Raw genomic sequence first — 22,223 nt, 5'->3', positions numbered from 1 at the left:
GTGTCAGGCGGTGATGCAAACCGCCAGGGGAATTTAGGCACGGGTGATTAATGCATAGTAAGGTAACCCGTGGACTAGCTGAGCTGCTATTGCTGCAGAAAGAGTGCCTCATAAGATCTCGTTTATATAAGAGCAGTGAGACACCCTGACCTCAGAAGTGCCATGGGTTGGGTTCACGATTTCCATAAAAAACATGAGGACTTGAGGCTTTTCGGCAGGGAGGCAAAATGCAGCCCCTACCACCATGGATGAGACTCAGCAGAGGCCACGGAGGTGAGGCAGTGGGAAGGGGGTCTGCCCTGCCTGTGCATAGATCTGGTCTGGCAAAGAAACTGGGCTCCATAAGCATGAGCCTGTTGGTGTATTTCTGCCTTTTGGAAAGTAAAGAGGGGACCTTTATTTCAAATGACTGCAAAAAACGTGGAAACGGATCTATCATGTGTGGGTAGGGAGAAGAGCTCAATGCAGGTGAAAGAAAAATTATTTCTGTCTTCCCTGAGATTGGTAGGAATTAATATTTTTGAGCATGAATCGCCCTTCTTGATGTTTTCTATGACCAGGAAATCTCACATTTTAAGTATGAAAAGGCATTCCCCCTTCTTTTCACTAACTTTTACCAAAAGTGAGGAATACCTTCCCAAAACTTGCCCACCACATACTTCTGTGTGGGTCAGTGGAGGCAACGCTGAGTAAAGCCAACTCCTTTGGAAGATGAACGCATGCCTGGGAAAGAGGCAGGGAGAAATAAGAGAGCAAGTGCCATACGAGAGACTGGAAAGAGGTCATTTGCTCTTTTTGTCACAAAGAGGAGTTTTATAAAGGGTTTCGCAGTTGGTGCTTGTATCCAGATAAGATTTAATACATATTCTTTCTGATGCTGATTATTTGCCTTGGTCAGAAGAGATCCTTTTCCGTATATGCCTTCTGGATGGAATATTTTCTGTTAAAGCGTCTGGAGTAGTACTGAAGGTGCAAGCTGACAGCGTGCCTTCAGAGCTAGTGGTTTGTTGACTTAATATTTCCCTTCCAGGAAAGCCGACATGCTGAAAGAAGACCAGGCGTCCTTTGTGTTCCTGGCTGCGGGCTGTGGTTTGCTCAGGCACCAAGGGATTATTCTCATAGAATCATAGAATTGCCTAGGTTAGAAGGGACCTTTCAGATCATCTGGTCCAACCATCAACCTAACTCTGACAAAAACCATCACTAAACTCTATCTCCAAGCACTATGTCTACCCATCTTTTAAATACCTCCCCTTGCCCAGCTTTCACCCCACAGAGAATACAGTATGTTAAAATGTGAGATATCCTGGTCATAGAAAACACAAAGAGAGATTCATGCTTAAAAACTTGAATTCTTCCCCTGTCTTAGATTCACCAGTCTTCTAGTCTGAGCCCATAGCCCAGGCTGCTGAACACCAGCAATTCATTTGGAGATCGTTCTTTTGTATAAACAGATATATGCACAGATGTACACAGGAGACATCTACAAATGTTTGCAATTCACTGTAGTGACAGAGGACATAACTCAAATGGTATGAGGGATGTTGAAATTATTTTGCAGAGAAAGGTGCAATAACTTCAGTCCCATACAATTCCTATGTATTCCACATGGCCTCAGTTTTTGTTTAGTAACTTGGAATAGGAATAATTTTAAAAAGTTGTAGAAAAGCTGTTTATCTCCTTTATTGAACTAGGTAACAGAAACGATAGCAGCTTCTATCCCATGCACAAGCAGGGCAGCACTGCATTCCTGGTAGCATAGCCCTGAGGTGTCTGGCTTTCCCCAGAGCCATGCTCCAGTGATTCATCCACCGTTTTCAGTCCATCCAACCTCCCTTCTCTCCCAGAGTCATTAGCCTTTCTGCTCTATTGCAGGCACAGAGGAACCTTCCACCCACCTACGCTAAACCTAACAAAGCCAACAGAGACTTTGGGTCATGTATTACCTGTGCTGAATATACTGATTTGCATAAATATATACTAGCTGTATTTCCTCTGCCGGCAGATTGCGCTGCCAAAAGTTTTTAATATTTATCATGCGACTACTGGGAGTGGTCTTGCTCACCTGTGGTATCCCAAACACCTCTTGCTTTCCAGGATGGGAAAGGATGCAGCCCAGAGTAACTATGGAAGAAATGTCTTGGGCGCCTTCCACTAAATGAAGGCTGCATTAAAAGGGCAGGCGCCCAATCTGCTGAAATGGAGACAGGAAAACAAGTGAAGCTTTCCCTCCGTCACCCTGTGCTGAATTCTGTCAGGGAAAAGGTCTCCGTGCCTCCTGGCAGAGTTTTGGGGCTCTGTATTGACCTTCCTTTTATCAGTCTATGCAAATTATTTTTCTTTAGATTTAACTACTGGAGGAGGGTGGGAAGGGCAGATGGAGGCGGGAAAAAGAAGAAAAGAAGCAAAAAGAAAAAAGAGTTTTATTATTCTTTGCTCATGAGCTTTGTCTATATTCTAGAATCACCTTAGGATTGAGTCTTTTTAGAGATCTGAAGAATATCTACCTCAGACATAATTTAATCTTTTTTTCCCTCTTTATTGTATTAGTAAGTCCCCCCACATACCTTCCACTGAAAAGCAGATCACTTTGAAATACATCACCTGGGCTAATACTTTGTTTTCAACTGCACTGGTCATGCTTGGGTACTCTTGGTTCCTACCCTTCACGAGTTTGTAGTTATCAAGCCATATTAAATGTAAATCAAAAGCCTTTTGCACCAGCATTTTACTCCTGATCTCTCGGGACAGTCAAAACCTCAGTTTTATTTCTCTACTACTTTTTCTTGTCAACTTGTTTGTACATGTCTCTTTTCCGACAATATCCTTACAAAGCAAAGGCTAATCTGAAAAACTTTTGTTCGTCAGGCATTGCCTTTCACTAATAATCATGTCCTATTAGAGCTGTAGCGTTTCTTTCTGGTTGTCTGATTGCCCATCTATGAAAGCTCGTAGCTGGTCCACTCAGCTTGAACAAGGAGAAAGTTGACAGGAGGGCCTTCAAGACCCTGTTCTTCTGTTCGCTGGCTTGCAAGCTACTTCTGCGCTACTAATTCACCAAAAAAGTAATAGCTTTTATTTTGTCTCATTACTATAGTGGTTCAAGAAGGGAAACAAACCGGAGGGCATCTGGCTGTGCCAGTGAAGAAACATCTCCGTGATTAGCAAACAATTTTTTCATTAATTCCCAGTTCAAAACAATGTTTTCATTACCCGATTTTGCTGCTGCAGCGACGAGCTTGAGAAAGATTGAGCTGTTTATGTGCAACTTAAAATGGATGTCCGAGACACTGCTTTTTAAAATAATTGTTTTGTATTGCTGACTGATTTTCTACTAAACAGGCACACTTACTTAAATGATGCTGTGATATTCACACTTTGTCTTCTGTTCAGTTCCAGGAAATTTGTCTCAGGAGGATTAGACATGCTGCCATCTGCAATACAGACATTTCTATCAGCGGATATGACCAGGAAAACCTACTGTTTGTGAGTAATTTCTTCTAAAAATAAGCACTGTCTCTTAAAAGAGAAATGGGAGAGTGACACGTAGATTTAAAACTATTCTTCTAGTTAGTGGCAGAAAATAACCCACATCTGTGACTATTTTGTAAGGCAAATACCACAGGCCTGGAGCGGGGTGCTAATCCGCTCCCAGCCCAAATGCAGCTTTTTAAGCCCTGTCCCACAACAGTGCTGGGACCATTGGCTGGGACCATCAGCTGGAGACCCTCAAACCCTTCAGAAGGATTTGAGGGTCTCCAGATGATGGTCCCAGCCCCATTCAGCTCTGGGGGCATGTGAACCTCCCTTTTGTTCACATGGTGGAGAGGAACTGCAATAGCAAGGGGCAGGGGAATGGCATGGAAACCCAAGCTACTGAGATGGGAAGGGAAAGCTAACGTGGGTCAGATTAAGGGACAGGATCAGACCTTCTCCTTATCCCATTGGACCAACCTGGGCAGCTACCAAAGCCTCCATAAGTCCTCTGAATGGCACAACAGACCTTCTTTTGCAAACCACTAACCAAGGCAGTAAATCAGAGCCTATCATCGGTAAAGTAACATACAACAGCTCTTCTTGTCTCTCTCTTAGCACTAGGTCTTTCATGCCACCAAGAGACAATTAAATTGAACCAAATTCTTAATATACTTGCTCTAATGACAGGACTTTTGTCACTCCTAGCTGCACCCCTGCTTTAGCTTCAGGCAGGGCTGTTACCTTTGTAAATATTGCTTGGGAAATAATTCATTAGGCACAAACAGTAACTGCCAGTTATCATCCTTTCCCACAAAACTACAAGGGGGGAAGGTTTTTGTCCCTTCTGTTAGAGACAGGCCATAAAAAGATCATTGATTCAGTCTCTGGCACAACTGAGAGGGCAGAGACCTGTGGCCAGGGGGCAGAAATGGGGCAGGGACCTCTTAGAACGGCAATAAAAAGGTCAACTAGTTATAGTTTGTGAAAATGATAACCAGAAAATAGTCCATCATTTAACCCCCTACTTCTACTGCTGTACTTGGTCATTAAGTCTCAGTGTGACAAATGAATGACAGCCTTCATTTGCAGAAGTGCCCAGTTTCTGGTTTGTCTGAGGGAAAACACTTGAGAGGTTTTTTTAAGGGTCCTGTTTGGTTTTAAGGCAGGGCCAAACTTGTCTCTAAAGTTTACAGCTTTCTAACAGGGACAGCAGGAACATCTAGCAACTTGGACTTGCAGGTCATAGAGATAATCACTACTGACACTGAAAACAGAGAAAACATCTTCCCGTGTCCTACGTCTCCCTGTCCCATTGGCAAGAGCTCAAGGATAGTCCATTACCCACCCTTGGTCAGGAGTCAGCGGCAGTATTTGGAGTCTTGTATTTCACAAAGTCCATGGAAGTAAAATAATCTTCTTGTAGTCTTAGCTAACAAGGTGGACACAATGTGAAGCACTCCTCTGCTTTCTGAGAGCAGGACACACATACACCAAATCAACTTCCATCTTACAAATTGTCATTCTTACCCATACACATGCCCTAGAGCCAACCTAGTAAACAAAAAGGGAAAAGTTTTCACACCAGGACTCTGAGCAAAGCGGAGAGGAGTCTGCTGAGTGAAGGCAACCGCAGAGCCAGCCAAAGGGCGCTGTCGTGGTGCATGACCGGTGCTCTGCTCTGGGCAGAGCATCTTCTGTCCATCAATTCCACCACTGAATGTGCTTCAGGGGCACTTTTTGTTGGGTACAAGCATGAGATGGCAGAATCTGAGCTTTTAAACTAGCCTCGTTTCAGATAGTTTTGGTCTGGGTTGTTTTTTGTGACTTCCCCAAGCTACAAAAGGCATGAAAGCAACAGAAACTTAGCTGCTGGCATAGTCTGGAGAGCACATGCATGATGTAGTATGGGAGAGAGTTGGGAGGAACTTGTGGATATTTAGCAGAAGAAAATTACAATCAGTTGTCAAAAAGAATTTCTTTACAAAGTGATGATCTAATCAAAGAAAGTGGTAAGAAATCCCGGCCGCTTGGACAACTACAATTACTCTGGGTGAAGAGAGAAACAGTCTGCATTGGCTGGACCTGTCCTTCCTCCCCGCCAAAACCCAGAGTTCTGTAATAAATATTTTTACAGCACAGCTCGCTAGGCAGCCTGCAGGCTGAGGCCAGTTGTCTGGCCAATTCTGTCCCTAATGGCCTGCTCCACTCCAGCCCACATAAATCACTGAGAAATATTCTCACGGGAAACGGGGGTCTTGAAAAAAAGCTCTGAAATACAGCGGATAAATCAGCAGCAGTGTTGGCATTGCATAAAGGGCAGGGTGAATAATAATAGCAACAAAGAACTCTCAGCATCCAGAAAGCGTGGCAGAGGTTAGGCTCTGCCACCAAGACAGTTGTTCGGGAGAGATTTAAATGTTTTGGAGGAAAGCTCAGCAGGGCGGTTGCGCAGGGAGCTACCAAAAGGCTCTGTTTCAGCCGCGGCCCCGGGGTGCTGGGTGCTGGCTGAGGATGCTGCCACAGAGCACGGCTTCTTCAGCCCTTCTCCAGGTGTTTCCACGTCCCACAGTCCACCACCCTGTTGCAGGTAGTTCAGTCCATACTGGCAGGCGGTCAAAACTGAAGCCCGCTCCTCAGCAGCCTGTTAAAAGGTGCCTCCAGCAACCTACAACCCTGGCCACTCTCGCTCCCCTCTCCAGCAGCCACCTCGGCCACTTTCAGCTGGGTGAGGGTCTCCTTTTCCTATGGAAATTCAAGCCTGGAGCTGGAAGCTGCCACCATCCAACCTTACCCTCCATACTTCCCTTGCAGCACGTTGCCAGAGTTCCCGAAGTTCCACAACTTCCCTTGCAGATCCCCGCCATGTTCCCACTGGCCACCGCATTCCCAGCAAATTCTTCCTGCATCCCTTCAGGGAAACCTTAGGGGAACACGTTACCACAGCTATCTTCACTGCACGATGGGTCTTCGGAGTCTGGACAGGCTGTGATATTCTCAAATGCATCTGTTCTTCAATGCATTAATTTTGAATTTCTACAACAATTAACTCTTGGTCTGTACCCTGACTCACTGAGTGCTGTACCTCTCTTAAGTAACGCATGCTAATGATCATCTGCTCTGGATTTTATAGCTGGTAGTGGTGGAAGATGAAAGCCTAATATTGCCCATTATACTGAGGCTACAGTCAGATATTAAAAAAACCCAAAACCTCCAGGATGACATCTGTTGTAGCCAAAGTTCATATATTCCTTCATGAAAATTCATCTACATTAAAAAAAAAAAAAAAGAGGTTTTGCAATAAATGGAGGATGATTCATGCTTAAATATACAGCTGAATGACACTCAAATTCTCTCTTTTCCCTAGTCCTTGCTGTTTTGTGAGTCCAGCCAGGGAGGAATTACGATCGGTGCTAACAAATCTGTGTTTTCTCACCTTGCTCTTCAACATTTCATCAGAAGTAACAGTAAAATCTGGTGCTCTTTTGACATCATGCAAATAGCATTCCCTGGCTCTCTCCAGCCTGCTTTATCTTTCACCGCTCAGCAAATCTTCACATGAAGCTAATGTTTAGCTGCAAAAATGAAGTGTACGGAGGATATGCATGAATACAGAAAGTAGCAGGACTGTCACTGAATGGCCCTTTTTGGAGAAATTGGCCCCATTTCGTGGTTAGCAAACAGCTGCATCCCAGCTGACATTTATCAGCTGAAGACAAGGTGATACAAAATCTAGCAAAAGTGACAGAGAGCTGCGAAAACTGGAGGGCTGCTTTCTGGCTGTACTCTGGAAGTGCCCAAGCCTGGGCATTTTCATCCCTGTGAAGGATGCCCGGGTGTGTATGAGTAGCAGAGCTGCTGCCAGCAGCTCCCGCTGGGTAGAAACAGGCCCCTGCAGCGAAGGGATGACGCTACTGAGTGCCAACTAGTAGAAAAAAGCAAAGCTGAAGCCCTGAGACAAGCGCCCAGATTGATGTCTGGCACAGTCTCCCGTATCCCTGAGCTGCAGAAGTAGGTCAGAAACTTAAGAGAGAGACTGTAGCGTTTCTATCTGAGTAGCAAGTGCTTCCACGGACGATCCCTGATTTACAGCTGCTGAGTGTCTTCCCATTTCTCTTGGTCACTTCAGTCCCATGGTCACTTTGGCTAACATCCAAAGACAAACTGGTCTCCTGCTCCACCTGTGCATTGACTACATTCCAGCTGGAAGCTGGAAAGATGTGCTGGACCATGGGAGGAAGGAGGGCGCTCCTGCAGCCATTGCTGTCTGCCTTTTTGAATACCTGCAGCAACAAAATGAGGTAGGACCATCCTTCCATGGACTCACATCTCCATTACATGTTTCTGAAGACTACAATTTGCTGTAATTCAGAACGAAGCTATTGCAGCTTTGTGGGGGATGATTAGCTCGCTAAGACGCTGGCACACCTCCAAGGCAGCCATAGATGGCCTGTCGATGAGTTGGTGGCATGTGAAACCAGGTCGCAGGAATGAGGTGGGGAATGCGACATCCATGTAGGTATCCTACAGAAACTGTGAAAGAAAAAAAATGGGGCTGGGACTCCACAGACAGGAGAGACGATGGAGAGAGGCACGCAGATGTGGGAACCATCCCTGGTTGCCCAGGGGAGTCTGGGGCTGGGCTGGGTTTTGTGCAATACAAGCTTTTAACATCTCGCTTATATTACCTGTTAAACTGGGAGGTTTTGTCTAACAGAAGCAAAGTGGCACTACCAAATGCCTGGGTTTTTCATATTAGTATATCATTCAGATTTCATGTACCTGTGAGTTTCACAGCAGAGCTGCATCCTCGGGGAGGATGCCTGAGCAGGGTTCCACAAGGCTCCAGCCTGGGACCACAGCGGTGAGGGAGACTATGCCAAATACACCGCACCAGGCAAAGGAAGCAGGATGCCAGCCAGGAACTGTGTGTGAAGACTACTTTGAAGTTAAGTCCTGGGTTTTTTTGGTCCTTCTTTCATGTTTCAGGATGTTCTGACTTCTGAGGTTTTTATGGTTGCTCTGGTAATTGAATGATTCTCTGTGGGAACGAAAATGTTATTTACAAAAATTCCTTGTGAAAAAAGTGACAATTAACTGCCAGCAATTTTTGTAATGCGCACTGCAATCACAGATACCAGAGCGCTGATTAAAACCAAGGGCCACTCCTGCAGATACATGGGGAAAATCACTCATGGTCTCTTGCAAATTGGAATTTCTCATGCTGGCAACCCACCAAAGCGCCCTGGCCAATAAAAGCACGGGAACAGGTTTCTCATGTGTTTTCTGCACTAAGGTTTGGTGTTAATGGAACAGGATGTTCCAATAACCTTTTAAAAGGTTAGACTAATTCAGTTGTTTGGGTTTGCGAGAGACGAACTGCATTAGTCTAGTTATTGGGTGACAAGCAAAGGGCGGTGGCGTAGAGGAGAGTTGGAGAGGTGTTTTAAGGTGTTTTCATGTGGCAGTTGGTATAAAAAGATGGATGAGCTGACCGGTGGGGAATTCAGCTTTCTGACAAGGGACCAAGGTGACAGATGCCTGCAAGGTTGTTGTCTCTTCTTGGCATCGCCAGTCCCTGAGCCCGGCTGCACCTGCGCAGCCCTGGTACTATTATCCTGGGATGAGAGGAATACGTGGGGATGAATAATTCAGCTGCAAATCAGCTCTCCGACTGCACAGCATTTTTTTTCTGGGTTGCTATTTTTAATGTAGATACTCCCACATGTATGTTTGGTGGATTAGAGCCATATGAGAAATAGGAGAAGGCGGCTGACGCAGGCAGGTAGCAGAGCCCGGGGTTGGTGGAGGTTGAACCAGTGCTGGCCTTGAGAAGGACCAGGGCCGCCTTCCTGCCAAGGGCAGCACGGGGCTGAGCACCTCTGAGTCCTGCTTGCTTCAGTGGGAGCCAAAAGTGCTCAGCACTGCTTCCCTGGATTTAGACTCCTGTGCCGGCAATACAAAGAAACAGCGGAGGTGCCCATACAGTTAGAGCCGTGGCTGGGTGTCAGGGGATCCAGCTTCAGTTTTGAGGTCTGCTACTTACCTCCTCTGTGCAAACCTTGGAAATCCTCTCTCTTGTAATTCCAGATTCGTTAGTGGGAAAAACATAAACATTACCACTGCTTCCTTTGATCTGCCTCACCTAGTTATACTCTCCAGGGAAGAAACCATTGCTGCTTGTTTGTAGCTATAGAGGATATAGAGGATAACTCACGGGGGAGCCTCTTCTGTTGTAAGGTGGTGTCTTCCTATTATATTTTTTAATCACAAACATCAGAAGGAGAGAATCGTCAAAATGGTTTAAGAGGAGAAATGTTTTAGCTGCAGCAGCTCAATGAGGAGGTGAGGGACTGTAGGAAACAATGGGACAGAAAAGCTGCCAATTTGGGCAAAAGGAAAATTATCATTACACACTCATCTTTGTGAGCATCCAGAGTTCCAGAAGAGACTGGCTGGCATTTTGACTTTTACACCAGTTCCTACAGATTATAAAACCAAAGATCAAAACATAAAGGAAATTCTCTCATGTCTGAGAATCTTTTCTTTTTCCCCTTACTGTGTATACAGTGTTTTCCAATAAATTACTTCAGATGAGACCTAATACTACTAATAACTGCTTTTACAAAGTCTAGACTGCTTTTGCAAATCCCTGGCTGGTAAACGCATTCATGCGTTCCTGCAGACTCAAGGAAAGCTTTGAAATTTAGAGTAGTTCACTCCCTTCTTGTTAAGCTATACAGAGTCTCAACTCTTCATCTTTAAGTCACTAGATATGGGGAACTTCTTAAAAATGAGATAAGAGGGAAACAAGTATTTGAAACCCCAAAGCGAAATAACTAATGTGAGATCATCCCGTAGACTACTGTCAGGGTGGGGGAAAGCATCCGTGTTTCTGAGGCATGGTGTACTGTGCTACCCCTTCTCAGCGGCTAAATAAAGGGCTTTATGCAAGAAAAGCCCTTTACTTCTTTCTCTATTTCTTGATCATTGTGATCAAGAAAATCCTGGAGCATTGCTTAATTGCTTGATTCCAGATTAAGAATATCTGCTGCTGCTCCCAAATTTTTGGGAAAAAGAAGGGAAATAGAAAAGGAATCCGCAGTGATGAAGAAACCAGCATCCTTCGCAACAGAAATTTGATGACTAACGTTTCAGGAAGCCTGGTGGTCAGTTTTAACCATGTGATATCCAGGAGACTGGAACAAAAAGCAGTCTCGGTTACACTCAGTTCAGAAAGTAGGGCATTAGCCAACCAACTAAATGTCTAATAAGCCCCATTTATCATGTACCTTTGGCTTCCCAACTTCTCCTGGGAAAACACCAAGCACCAACAAGTCCACACCACATGGTGGCTTCTCACACCAACATTTTACAAAGGCTAGCTACCATTTTAAGACACAAAACAACATGCCAGCCATACAAAGTTTTCTCTTTCTTTCCTAAGACATGAATTTAATCTCAAAAAACTTCAGTTGCCTGCAGACCCCAAACAGCAAGTCTACAGCACTGAAATGGAGTTTGGTTTGAGACAGGAACCCTTGGAGGCTTTAAGGCAGGAATGGATTGCTTTAGAAAGCCAAGACTGTCTACTTTCCTAGGGGATATAAAGCATTCAGTTTGCAGCTGGTATTTCACAAATACTGAGCCATAGCACTGCCCCAGAATTAGCTTTCGCATACGCATTGCAGACCATTTTAGATTGTCTAAACTTTTATCAAAAATTGAATTACTTTTTTTTTCTCTAATGGCATCTCTAATAGCATGGTGCGGACTTCTTGTACACCTTTTGACCCACCTAATTCTCCGTCATCCTTCCAGATTTCTGGAAAGTTGTTGGTTTTGTTGAAGCTCGGTTGGACAGAAAGTCAGCCATTAACCAGCTTTCAACCTGTGAAAAAGCTGTAGTACAGTCACTTGGTGCACTTCTACCAGGAAAGCACTGACATTTGATTTCCCACCAGCAATCTGGTACACTGTAGACTTATAACAGCCTGTGGTAACCACCTCCCAACACATCTTTGCAGCCAGTGTCTGTGCTGGCTCCTAGCTCCAGGCTCCTTCAGCACACAGAGAAGCTCCCTGAAACTCCACTGCATTGGGAAGATGTTTTGGAGACATCACTCAACACCCTCCGCCAGCATCACTCCAGGTCATGGAACGCTCTCAGTACGCTAAAGTATGTTTGTGACACTGGATGTATGGGGGTCCCACCACTCGCACGGGCAGTGTCACTGCTCCCCAGTGTGCTGTGAGTCCCAACGTGTCCTGCAGTCCCGAAACTGCTGCTGAATGATTGTCCACAGTGTCCTGCGGGAAGTGTCCCGTGTTGGATCAACACCTCAGCCACAAGCAGGCAAGCGTGGGAGAAGTCCTTGGCTCAGGATGAAGAGAAGTGAGGAGTGCTTCAATGGAAGCCTGAAAGCGAGTGAGAAGTACTCCTCAATTTTTCTGTCCTTTATACAAATGATGGGCCTTTTTTTCTCCACATACAGCAAAGCATTTAATAAAGATCTGGCACTAAAAATCCTGGACAAGGCTTAAGAGATCTTAGCTTTGTGTTCACATAAAAGCAGTGCTAATGTGGGCTGCGGGTTCTAGATGTCAAGCTACCTTCTAGTCCAAACTCCTCAAGTGAGCTTTTGAATGTTAAAGAGTAGAAAACAATATTTAAATTAGCATAAGGTTAACCATATAGGTATTGGGCTTGCAAAACATATGTAAAAATTGAAACATTCCATGCTCTGCTTAGATCTGGGAATGTTAACAGGAAAAAATATGTTCAAAAAAACCCTTTAGAAGTGCCTGAGTGGTCTTTTGATATTTAGTTCACTTCATCCAAATTCTTTTTCACAAGTTCAAGCTTAACTGAAAAAAAAGTGGAATTTGGCTACTGAAGGAACCCTGTACCTCTCACGTAGAACACAACGACAGGACACAGAGACAGATCACCTCAGCACTCCTGTGGGTCTGCATAGCTAGAAGCAAAACCTGCCTTGAATTCCAGAATACGACTTGGCATCGTTGAGTTTATTTATGGCAACAGAATCTAAAATGAGCCGTACTCTCCAAAGGGACAATCTCAACTGTTAAAAGAAAAGTTGCACTCATGTAAAAAGTCTTACATGGTTGAAAAATAACTACTTAACATCTGAAATATATTTTCTTTTTTTAGATATATCATATAAATCTCAAACATCTTCTATTAACAAGCAATATACTCCACTTTCTTACAGTTTTTGTGACATCTTTTCCTATAATTTCAGCTACAAAGAAAAAATGAGTGGCAGGTTTTATAACATCAGATCTCAAAAATGAGGTGTTAATTGCTATTTAGGAATTGCAGTCCAGAGCATTCAATCCTCCTATTAGTTATCTAATCATTGGGAAGCGAGAGGATTTCTATCTAGTACCAATGGATGGATTTGAATAGCATATGCATTATAGCTAACAACCAAGACCATTCTATGTAATGGACTTAATATCTCCGTAGTCTGCGTGGCATTAAATGTATCTGTTTGATAGTCACATTAATAAATTAATTAAAATAGGAAAAAAAAAAGGACAAAAGTTAAATCATAGTAGATGATCATTAGGAAAGACCGCCAGACTTCAAACAGCATCCACAATGTTTTATCAATCCTGTTTTAGTTCCTTTCCAGAGAAAATTAAATTAAAAATTCCTTTAACAGGACTCAGAGCTGCAAATAGTGCTAATGAAGAATATAAGGTATCTTCAATTGCATGAGACAGCAGGGGATTGTAACAGCATCGTAACTTTCCCAGCTGTAACACATGCAATATCCTAAAGCAGCACAATAGTCTCTCTGCAGGCCTGTGAGCAGGCGTCCTCTCTCCCCCACGCATCCCCTCCCCGACAGAATGGCTTGCTGGGTCCAGTATCTACTTGCTCTTGTGCTGGTCCTGCATGGACCAGCCTTGAATTGCCTTCACTGTTCCCAGATCTGGGATCCCTGAGGCTTTCAAGCTTTTTGAGTGGGAGCAGCCAGCTGTGCAGCTGCTCTGGCAGCCCCCTGCTGCACAGACTCTGCTGCTGGTCCAAACCCATTCTGGGTCTCAGGGGTCCCAGCCCAACTTTTTACCCTCCTCTGCTTCGCTATTGGGCTGAGACTCTTGAGTTCCGACAGCATGTTATTAGCAACTTCACTCCTCCTAGGACTTCCTCATTTGTCATTTCTTGTATTTGTTGATGATGGAGTCCTTACTGTATCAGTAGTGTGCGGCACACAGATTTGGACAAAACATCACACTCAATTTTTCATGAAATTTCTCAAGGTCAGTTTATCATGCCGTTCTTACACACTGTTGTCTTTTCTGCAGATTTTCTTCCCAGTTCTGGCATCACTAGAAGCAGCAGATTGGTAAAGGAACATAAAATATTAATTTTAAAATGCTGAGATGTTCTGCAGCCTTCACATCTTTACAACAGTCCACCATGCCTTATCGCGCTCTACAACTACCTGAAAGGAGGCTGTAGAGAGGTGGGGGTCGGTCTCTTCTCCCAAGTTAACAGGCAATAGGACAAGAGAAAATGGCCTCAAGTTGCACCAGGGGAGGTTTAGACTGGATATTCGGAAAATTTTTTACACTGAAAGGGTTATTAAGTATTGGAACAGGCTGCCCAGGGAAGTAGTTGAGGCACCATCCCTGGAGGTATTTAAAAGATAGGTAGACATAGTGCTTAGAGATATGGTTTAGTGATGGTTTTTGTCAAGAGTTAGGTTGATGGTTGGACTAGATGATCTGAAAGGTCCCTTCCAACCTAGGCAATTCTATGATTCTATGCCCAGTGGGCACAGATGAGCAAGGTGTTGACAAAAGCTATCCTAGAGGGAGGCCAGCTCCTTCTTCGGCTCCTTCTGTAGGCATTGGAGAGAGCAGGAGTCAGACTCAGGTACCTTGCATTGCCACTGGATGAACTTTCTCCATTACTGCAAAGCCTTCCTCACCTAAAATAGGCCCCAGCGAACACTGTCCCCAGCCCCATGACTGGGCCCCATCCCACACACGGTTCCTCACTGTCCCAGGGACACAGTGACCCACACAATTTGGCTAACTTATGTATAAAATGGGCACAACGTCCTGGCACAAGAAAACAGTCCGACTGTCCGTTGCTGCACTACGTGCTTTGTCACCCCAACAGCAAGAAAGTTCCACGGCTCAATTGTAAAGAAATGCTGATAGGGAACAGCATTGAGTCACCACCCATGACCATTGTTCCTGGGCTTAGGTCATTCTCGAGTGAACAAGTGATTTTCTTACGTCAATAAAGTATGAATCAAGGTATATCCTGTGCTGAAATTGCATGTCCTCTGCTTCAATCTGCTTTTTGGGCCAGGAAGGCATGGAACATCCTCTTCTGCCTGTCTTTAGCAAGCCATTTCAATGTGAGCAAGGAATGCTGAATGAGCTTATCCGGTACATCTGGTATGACTGCAAGCCGTGCAGGCAGTTTTGCTGAAAAAAAAATGTGCAAAAGAACCTTCTCTCTGTCAAAACTTAAATCTTCATTTTTATTAAAGCATAACGAGTTTTGAAGGGGGAGCAGAAAGTGGTTTACAGAAATGCCAACTTTGCATTACATCTATGAGACCTTCAGATTTCCCGCTGTACTGCAGGATGTATAGCACGTCTGTACCCGCCTTACTTTGTGATTCCAAGCTAATTGCTAGTGAGCAAGGACCCCATTTTAAATGCTACCTCACAAGGTAATTTAGAATTTTTCCAGGGAAATAAGGACTTGAGTGACTAGTTACTGTGTTTCAAGAGGCCACCTGCATTACCAAACCTAGACCATACCTTGGTTCTCCACAGAGCTCATGCCACATCATCTTTTCTGTTGATGGGTTGAATTTTTGTCCTAGAAGTTGCTAGAGTTATTGGAGGGGATGAGACTGTTTACAGTCCTTGTTTCCTTCCTTTTGGAAGGTTGTTGGGGGACCTCTCTGATGCAATAATGAGAACCTGCTCTTGCTTTCCAGCCTAAATGTAATATGGTTACTTGGGGTTTTTAATTCTTTTACTTAAGTAGCTCTTCTCTGTTCCTGGTAATAGGCCAACCAATATATTCTTCTTCTATATTCTTCTATATTCAAAGAAAACAGTATCCTATCATAGCCTTTATTTTTTAGACTAAGCAGCACTTTATGTCATCTCTTGTATGACATGCTTTGTGGTATCTCTCTGCACTTGCTGCAGATGAATTCATCTTTCTTACAGAAATGTGACAGCAGTTGCGTTGCTGACAGGCATTCATCTGTGCCTTCTACAGTGAAACTTTCTCTTTATGTTGGAAATATCTCGTCTGATGTATGCTATGAGTATGTACACCTTCTTCATGACTTCTTCCCATGGTCAATTCATAGTCACCCTGTAATCATCTATGACACCCAGAGTTCTTTCCATCTGAGTCATCTGTCGTCTCCCTTAGAGAAGAAATTCCTCATTAATCCTGAAGCGCCACGCCTTCACATTATGTTCTAATCAAACATTTCTTCCCATTTATCTACCTGCCAGAGTCAGAAAGATTTTACTGTATGATAGTCTCCTTCCATGTCAGGAATGTCTCTTCAGATTTCAAGAGCACACTGACTTCATATGTTAATGTAGTTAATGAAAATATTACCAGTACTGGTCCTAAAATTGACCCTTGAGGAACTTTTGCTGTAATTTGCTCCTTGACTCTTTTCTTCCTTTTCCTCTGCCCTTTTCTGTCAGTCAGTTCTTCCCCACCTTTCATGTGCTCTGTTAATTTCCATCTTCTCTTCCTTCATTAATATTTTCCCATTTAGGAGTGTATCAAGTGCTTTGCTAAGGTCCAAATGAGATTTACCACATTTTCTATTTTGGAAAATCCATTATCTCATTTAAGGAAAGCTATCAGATTATTCTGGCACCATGTTCCCTTGGTAAACCCAGACTCCTTTCATCTTGTTTTCTGTTTAACTAGAAAGAATAATTTAATAATTCTTTCTCCTTTGGTAATTATATTACGTGTAGAAATACAGAAAAAAAAAATTGAGGTAAATCACATTTACTTCCATCTGGGGCATATTTATATGTGTATACATATAAAACATGCATACACATATGTGTATGTGCATATGCATGTTATATGTTTATATATATACACAGATAACACATGCACATACGTGTAAATATGCGTATACAACAGTTTCCAAACTGCACTGAGCTTTTTAGTAAAGTATTAGCAATTTAACTTTTCCACACAATAAAGATCAATTAACGCTCATTACTTTTAAGACTTGCAGATACTTGCCTCCTATCCCACCCCAGTTCTGGAGCCAGCTGACAGTCAATGAGACAAATCCAGCGTGCAGAATGATTTTGCCCAGCACTCAGACTGTTTCCTGCTGTCAGATACCATTACAAAGTTTAAGTGCAATCTAGTTGTTGGATAATTGCAATGATGAAGTTTGGCCATCAATGTAAGAAGCTGTTTTAATAGTTACGGTGAATGGAAAATGTCCATTCACCACCTGTTTTAAATATGAGGGCCTGGCTCTTAATGGAAGAAACATCATCACACGACAAGGGCTTAATTAATGGGTGCCTGTCTTGTTACTCTTTCTTGTCTGACATGGTAGCACATGCTTTTGTAAAACACAAATTTACTGTGCAAGAAGGTGGGGGAAAAGGGGCACAGCACCTCGCTATAAGGTGGCTGTCCAGACAGATGATCTTCTCCCCCATGTATATACAAAAGGTATATACAAAAGGTATATACAAAAGCCTTCACTAATGGCTTCAAGCAGCTGGAATTGCCTGCCTCTTGACGCACAACTGACTTGCCACCTCAAATGCCACGTTTCAAAAAAGAGAGAATGAAACCCCAGGTTTCCAAAATTTGCATTCCTACCCATAATAAGGAGACATCATGTTCCCAGCTGCCATCTGAGCTGTGGATAACTTAATGACAATATGGTATTACCATAACCAGAGTCCACCAGCTCGTGAGGATTGGGCTCTTAGTCCCATAACTGTAAATTCATAACTTTAAACACTCTTACAAACAGCTTTTTTCCAGATTAAAAGCAAGGAATGTAGAGCTTTGAATGCTGCAAAGTGGTAATTTTGTTCACCATTGAGTATAACTAGCTCCAAACAACAGCAAAATTGTTCTAGTGAATTAGAAGAAGATGGCAAAGATGAAAATACAGCAGAGATTACTTTGCTTGAAAGCTGGACTGTTGACGAAAGGCAAAAAAGCAAAATTGCATTGATTTTGAGAACTTCTGCCCACCTACGTGCACATACCTACTCACAAACTTTAGTCTGAATCAGTACGAAGCTGCTAACTGTCACAGACACTGGTCTGATACCTCCGCGTGGAACATTGAGGATGTGCATTTTGGGTTAAATGCACCCCTCTGCAAACACCCAACACAATACAGGTGCTGCACAAAATCCCCTCAGAATAAGGCTCACCTAGGACTCAAAACGGACCCAGCTCCATGTGCCAGCTCCAGACTTAGGGACCAACATCAGCCTGCTAAAACAACACTGATAATAACAATTCCACTAAGTTTGTCTCTTGCATATTTTCAAAATCCTTCCATATAATTCAGTATCATTAAGCTGGAGAGGGACTTTTTACAAAGGCACATAGTGACAGGATGAGGTGTAATGGCTTCAAACTGGAAGAGGGGAGATTGAGATTAGATATTAGGGAGAAATTTTTCACTATGAGGGTGGTGAGACACTGGAACAAGTTGCCCAGGGAAGCTGTGGATGCCCCATCCCTGGAAATGTTCAAGACCAGGCTGGATGGGGCTTTGAGCAACCTGGTCTAGTGGGAGGTGTCCCTGTCCGTGGGTTGGAACTAGATGGTCTTTAAGGTCCCTTCCAACATAAACCATTCTGATTCTGTGATTCTAGTGGTTCAATGAGTGGCACGGGGACAGGCACAGGTTCATGGATTGTCCAACCAGACGGAGCCATTCTGGTCACCGAGCACAGACCCTGGGATGGGGTGAGGGGAAGCTGCTGACTTCTTATTTAGCTGATCTCTTCTTCCATTGACACACTGTGTTAAGTTCTTCTTCCTTTTGCAAAACCAAAAAATAATGAACCTGTGTTGGTTTGGATGACAAGAACATCCTCTGTCACCAAGGCCAGTCCCCGGCTGGAGCAGGCGTCAAGCCTATCATGTAACACCTGTTTTGAGCAGGTTAAGTTCCACCCCTAGTAATGTGACTGGTCTTGCCCAAATCCATTCCTTTCTACCCCAAAAGTATAACTCTGCTTCTTCTATCTGTTCCATGAGTTTATTTTTCCATTACCACAATATTTGAGTGCTTTTTATATGAAACGTATTGCAAAAATGAAGCTTCTGTTGATCTTCATGGGGTCACTCAGAATTCTTCCCTTTGAGATCTAGGCTCAGGTGGTGGACGTGGCTTTGAGAGGTTATTTTGGTTTAATTTAGTCTATTGATTTCTTGCTTTTTTATATTCTCAAGTGCTATTCTTCAAAACCCTGCAGTCCAATCACCTGCATTTTTTATCTGACCTTGTGTTTTAAAGCAAAACACTAAATATGTGTATATGAAAACAACGGCAAAATGAAACAGAAGCAAAAGCCACTCTCAAGAGTTTAATGGAAAAAAAAACCAAAACAAACAAGCAAACTCTTTAATTACATGAAATGGGGCTGGGATTTGAAGTATGCAGGCCATAAAAATGATTTTGTATTCCAAATGCTGTTTTTCAATCCCCTTTTTGTAGGAGGCTGGAAAAATACTAGTCATGTTGTTGATGTAGGAGCAAAAGAGCAATGCCAGGAAACACAAGCATCAATTCTGGTAACTATCAGCAAAGGCAAAATTATACTCATACGGAAATCTGGGAAGCATGTCTATTTAAGTGACAGACAACTGGGGCACTTCTGCACATTTCCCATACAGGAACTAATGAATTACCTAACTACTTAATCACCTCCAGGCTTTGTGTTAGAGTAACAAAAATGCTAACAAAACAAGTTAGTGTAAAGTCTAAAAAAGAAAACGGGGGAATATGAGCCTTACAGAAAATAGTTTAGTACCAAGGTTATTATTAAGGCAAATACATATGTCATTATATCATTAATTTCCCGTAATGAAAAGAGACTGAGCAAATAGCCCAGGTTAACAAGCAATAACCATATGGGGAAGGTGGGGATCATGGCAGTGAGTGTGGGGTAGATCCCCTGTTTGGAAAAGCCTGAGGATCTCTTGTATATGTACCTTTACAATACAACCCACCATTTGTGGGGTTCATAGTTTGATATTTTGTCTTGAGCCCCTGGAATGAGCCCCTTGAATGTAGCAAGATACTTTGTATAAACACTGCTGCTTCATTTATTCAACTCACTTAAACAGAAATTAAAGAACAAAGCAGTTCCTTGTAAGTTCCCTGTATTTTTCAGCACTCTCCCAAGCTCCCTCTCATTTAAAAAGAGCATAAATCCCCCTGGCCATTTTCTCCCACTCTTTTTCTGTTTGTCATACATATAGCAGGAGAATTATCTTCCTTTCACAACTTGGCCAACCTTCCACCCATCCGAACACTCAGACAGGGCACAGCAGACAGGAAAACCGGACCTCCCATTGCTGGATGAGGAAAATATCTCCCAAAGGTTAGCAGACTTGGAAGAGACCACAGAAAAAGACAGTAGCAGATTTTGAAAGAAAGCTTTGGTATGCTTTTCATTGTCCTTTTCAGACCATGTGACAATCATCCATTGCCATTTCTCGGACCTACTGCTGACACTGGATCTAGGTATTTTTAAAATGGTGATACCAAACAATTAGTGCTTAATAGGTAGAGAACTTGCTACTACTCTTACCATGAATATGCCAATGAACAAGCCCGAATGCAAAACTCTGTATCTGCATGTTTTTTGATCTTCATAGATGATCACCGTACTCAAAATACCTTTGCTTTTCTTTCTTTCTAGGTATACTTCTAGTTGGTCTCAGTTTTTTCTCACCTAGTTTTAATTTCTGTTTACAGATAATCTCACACCTTGTTTCGCTTCTTCTGTTATTGGCTGCCTTCGTCACTATCAAAATCCAGTCAGCAGAATGAGCTTCAGTAAAATGGGAAAGTGATGCAAATGAAGAGTTCGATGTATTTTTGGAATAAGTTCCCAGCAGTATCTTGACGGAAGTCACCTTCTACATGTCCTGAAATAACACACAATTCAAAACGATGTTGAATGTGCTTCACTTCTTTTTATTAGCAGCTAGTAAGAATCATATCAGCAAGTCCTCCCAGAAGAAAATAAGGAACAATAGAAAATTATATTCTTCATTTTTGATTTTTCTACAGTTTGTTTTTTTGAAATAATGAGTACCAAGTGGCACCTATAGCCAAGACTTGGCACAATACTGTGGTTCTAGGAAAACTTCCACCCATTTATAAACCCCTCTGGCGGTACCTGTTTTAGCAGTATCAAAAGCTACGTCCGACTTTGACCCAAGCCCAGTTTGAGTTGTTCCATAATCTGGTGCACAGAGAAGTGCTGGAGGGTTCACACGGGCCAAACCTCAGTGTTTCCAAGATATAGCAGGTGTGCATCTGTGTATAGCATCCATCTGACTTCTTTGGAGGCATTTAAGATTGTGATTAATTTAGTATTAATCTAAACAGATTATCCTCAGCTTCAAGCAAATGAAATACATAAGTAGATTGTCAGGATGCGAAAGAAATATTTTAGTGAAATGAACGGATTATAAAGATAAGACAAAGGTCTGACTACTCGATCAGCTATAATCTTGATAGCAGGCCTTGAGAAATATAGGTCAATATGTTTATTGTTAGATACTTCAACAGCTCAGAGATTTAAATGTATTTTTAAAAATCATAATTCTAAATTTGAGACAGCTTTTGGACTTTCAGAATGTTTTCAAGACAATATAAAATAATTCACTTGTTATTTTGCTACCTCCACTTACTCTCAACTCTACCATGCTGTCCCCAGTCAAGGTGAAAGGCACTACACATACAAAGTAAAGACATTTTCATTTGCAAATAAGGATAGCCAGCTCTTCCACGTGAAGCCCCTTCTCTTTGGAAGTGGGAATCTCTCAGGTGCCTGAGCTGAATCCAACAGGGATCTACGAATCAGAGATGCATGCTGCCACAGCTCACTGCCCACCATACAAATGAAAATTAAATTCAACAAGGGTTCATCTTAACTACTTCACTGCCTGTTCCCCCAGGCTGCAAAATGCCTCATCCCCCCCCCGCCCAGGAACTCACACAGCAGCAAATTTGGAGAGAGATAGATTTGGGATGGGAAGGTCTGTTAGACCAAAGTCACCATCGCTTGCTGAGATCAACACATAAGCAAAGCAAAATTATGCACAATCCTGGTGAAACTGTAGTAGTTTATAAGCAGAGTAAGCATCAGATCTGCTCTCAGTTCGTTTTTGCAGTGAAAAGGTTATAATTTAAGCATACTTGACAGGTACATACAACCAAGCAGAAAACTTATACTCAGTAAGTACTTATTTTTAGTCATGTAAGAAGCCTCTATCTCTAGCATACAAAAAAGGTTCACCTTACTGTAGGCATTGCATTGCATAAACAAAGTGTGTTGGTTTGAACTCCACTGGAAACAAAACAGTGAAGAAAAAGGTTTAAAAATGAATCAACAGTTGCCAACAGCAAAAGGGCACAAGCCACAGGAAAAAAAAAAAAAAATTCTTGTTCCTTGGAGGCTAC

At 42.9% G+C, this 22,223-nt stretch overlaps 1 long non-coding RNA gene across 1 annotated transcript; it reads left to right on the top strand.

Moving 5' to 3' along the window:
• The first annotated feature begins 7,469 nt into the window (after positions 1-7,469).
• On the top strand, positions 7,470-20,706 carry LOC134510630 (uncharacterized). Its single transcript, XR_010069678.1, has 2 exons — positions 7,470-7,775; positions 20,508-20,706. It is a non-coding gene; the product is annotated as an uncharacterized LOC134510630 (long non-coding RNA).
• Positions 20,707-22,223: the final 1,517 nt, after the last annotated feature.

This window comes from Chroicocephalus ridibundus, chromosome 2 (genome assembly GCF_963924245.1).
Source record: "Chroicocephalus ridibundus chromosome 2, bChrRid1.1, whole genome shotgun sequence".
NCBI lineage: Eukaryota > Metazoa > Chordata > Aves > Charadriiformes > Laridae > Chroicocephalus > Chroicocephalus ridibundus.
This window is presented reverse-complemented; position numbering and strand designations above follow the sequence as displayed.